Below are 3,870 nucleotides of genomic sequence, written 5' to 3' on the forward strand. Positions count from 1 at the left end.
TATCACTATGGAAGTAGGATTGCCCAACCTTCCTTCCGAGGAGTGGCTGGTGGGTTTGAACTGCCAGCCTTCTGGTTAGCAGTCAAGTGCTTTAGCCACTGTGCTACCAGAGCTCCCAAGAGTGGAATAAGACTCATTAACAACCTGCAATATGCAGATGACACAACTCTCTTTGCTGAAAGTGAAGAAAACTTGAGGTACTTACTGACAAAGATTAAATATTACAGACTTCAGTATGAATTATACATCAACATAAAGAAAACAAAAATCCTCACAATTGGACTAATAAGCACTATCATGATAAATACAGGGAAAATTGAAGTCATCAAGGATATTATTTTACTTCAATGCACAATCAATGCCCATGGAAGCAGCAATCAAGACATCAAATGGTCTACTACTCTGGGAAAATCTGCGGCAGAAGAAGAACAAACAAATCTGTCTTGAGCAAAGTACAACCAGAAGGCTCCTAAGAAGGGAGGATAGCAAGACTTCATCTCAGGTTCAGTGGACATGTCAGGAGAAGAGAAGTCTTTGGAGAAGGACATCATACATGGTGAAGTAAAGGGTTAGCAGAAATGAAGAAGATCCTCAATGAAATGGATTGACACAGCTGATGCAACAATGGGCTCTAACACATCAATAATTGTGAGGATAGCACAAGACAGGGCAGTGTTTCTTTCTTATGTACATGTTTGCTGAGTTAGAAATGACTCACCAACAATAATACTATAACTTTCTAAGTTAATGAACTTTACATTTTAATTCCTTTTGAACCAGTGTAAGTGAATTTCATAAGGTTAAATAAAAAGTTTTATATGTAATAATAGAAAATCTAATTAATTTCTCAAATTACTACAGACTAACATTCTCCTATTTTATTTTACTAAAGCAATAAATGTTTAGTGTGATGATAAAGCTACGTATTTGCTTTTGTCTCAAATGTCTTTACTTTGTTTAGTCCAGCACATTTTTTCCATTCCCATTTTCTTGGAGAAAATCCTATCACTCATGTTCTTGAATGCTGATAAAGAGGTAGAGAATAAGAAACCACCAACTTGTCACAGTTAAATCCTTAATTCCATTAGATTTTCCTTCTAGTACATAAGCTTCTCTTTTGGATAAATTAAGCATCAGCATTTAGTTAATGGCTGTTCTTGGTTTTTATATAACTTTACACTATTATTTCAGAGAATACATTATACTTTAGTTATATATTCATATAGATTATGATTTCATTAATATCTGCCACTCTGAATTTTAAGGCTCATGGAAACAGAGATTATATTTGTATTTTTCTTGCTATTTCACACTAATGTGGTATGTATTGATTAATAGGTCTTCAATAAGCAGTTAATGAATGAGTAACTAAGAAAATTAGTTATGAGACAGTTCAGGAACTTGAGTGCTGGCATGGATGAGGTCGTATCAGAAAGATGGCTTGAAGTCTTAAGTCCAGGACAGGAAATTATCTGTAAGTAATTTAGGCAAAATGATTGGGGAAGCAATGTGAGACAAGGGCTAGATGGACAGAGTCTGAGGAAGGAAGCAGGATGTGATGCAGTAAAGAGCCTTGACAGATAAGAAACCATTAAATTAGTTTGGCTAAGGCTCCAAAGTGGATTTCTTCTATATAAAATGAGACCCAATCAATAAGCTATTCACAAATTAAAATGTGCCTAAAACTTTGCCAAACTCAATGAAATTTACACATCTGAGATTTGTTTCAAGACTCTCACAATTGTTTAGGAAAGTATGGATATTATTCATTAACACTGTTGTTTTTGTTAGGTGCTGTCAAATTGGTTCTGACTCATAGCAAACCTATGTACAAAGAGTGAAACACTGTCCAGTTTTGTGTCATCTTCATGTTGTTGCCGTGTTTAAGCCCGTTTTTGTGGTCAATATGTCAATTCATCTTGTGAGGGTCTTCTTCTTTTTTGCTTCCATCCACTTTACAGGGCATGGTACCCTTCTCCAGGAACTGATGTCTTTTGACAACACGACCCAAATACAAAATGCAAAGTCTCACCATCCTCGCTTCCAGGGAGCATTCAGGCTGTAGTTCATCCAAGACAGATTTTTCTGTTCTTCTGGTAGGCCATGCTATATTCAATATTCATTGCCAACACCACAATTCAAATGCACCAATTCTTTTTTGGTCTTCCTTATTTATTGTCCAGCTTTTGTATTCATATGAAGTTATTAAAAGTACAATGGCTTGGGTCAAGTGCACTTTAGTCTTTGACTAGTTCTTTGCTCTTTAACACTGTGAAGAAGTCTTCTGCAGCAGATTTGCCCAATGTAACACATAGCTTGATTTTTTTGACAGCTGCTTGCATAGATGTTGATTGTGGACCCTGGTCCAGTTATGAAGATTTTTGTTTCCTTTATGTTGAGGTGTAATCCATACTGAAGGCTGTAGTCCTTGTTCTTCATCAATAAGTACTTCAAGTTCTCTTAGCTTTCAGCAAGTAAAGTTCTAGTTGTGTTATCTTGAGTATGTGAGGTTGTTGATGAGTCTTCTTCCACTCCTGACATCCTGTTCTACATGTCGTCTCTACCTTCTCAGATTATTTGCTCAGCGTACAGACTGAAGAACAAACTGAAGGACACAGCTCTGACACACACCTTTCCTGATTCTAAACCCTTGTTCTACTCAATTAAAAGCCTCTTGGTCTATGTACAGGTCCCCTATGAGCACAATTAAGTGTTATAGAATTCATATTCTTTACAATGTTATCAATAATGTGACATTATCCACATGGTTGAATGTCTTTACCTAGTCAATAAAACACAGATAAACATCTTTTGGGTATTCTCTGCTGTAAACCAGTATCTCTCTGACATAAGCAATGATACCCCTCGTTCACAACTTCTTCTGAATCTGACGTGAATTTCTGGCAGTTTCTTGTATTGCAGCAACTGTTTTTGAATTGTTGGGAAAATGTAAATTCAGAGACTGATGAGACCAAACCCATCAGAATTTGCCACGGTTAATGAGATTGAATATATTTACCTTTCATTCTGATGACCAGCATCAGTTTAATAAGGGAGGGAATAGCCACAGTTATTTTTTTAGATCACATTTTTATTGTGATGATTAATGTATTAAGAGGTGAGAAACTGAGTGTTATAGTGTAATTTTAGGTTCAAAATTCTTTTCTAAATATAAGGTGTGATTGAATAATATTTATTCATTGTTTTTGGAGTAATAAAATTTAAGTTTCCTTTCCTGTATGATTAACACAATTTTAAAAGGCAAATATAATATTAATATATTTAGATTTGCTTGTTAAATGAAGACTCTACCTTAAATTTTGGCTAAAATATCATTTCTTTTGACCATATTAAAGTTACTTGTACAATACTATATGAATTCTCGTTTTGCCATACATCATGTATTGCACACATTATAAACATTTAAAATAAAATTCCAGTTCTTTTAAGCTATTTTTTTCTTTCTTATGCATCAGTTTAAACCATTAAAATGACTTGAGTATAATACACAAAAAATTCTGTATCATGTGGAGTATAGAGCTCATTTTTTTTAAGAATGCAATTTAAATGAGATTGTTCTCAATGATAAAATTTTATCTAGTTTGGTTTAAGATAAGTGGGAAGAATAAAGTAAATTACCTCACTTCATATAAAGTGCCTACATGGAAAGGAAAGGAATAATTGGCTTTGAATTGGTCCACTCTTATACTACTAACTCCTCCATACCAAATCATGTCTGCTTTTGTACTGGTCTAGCTCTAGGACTGGATATATGGGAGATACTCAAACATTTATTAATTATACCTAATACCTATATATGACATAGTTAAGAAAACTTTTTATAAACTGTATTTAAAGTTTAATTATTTA

The sequence above is a fragment of the Orycteropus afer genome, unplaced genomic scaffold (genome assembly GCF_000298275.1).
Source record: "Orycteropus afer afer isolate SDZICR_OR568_19922 unplaced genomic scaffold, OryAfe1.0 scaffold00144, whole genome shotgun sequence".
Taxonomy (NCBI): Eukaryota; Metazoa; Chordata; class Mammalia; order Tubulidentata; family Orycteropodidae; genus Orycteropus; species Orycteropus afer.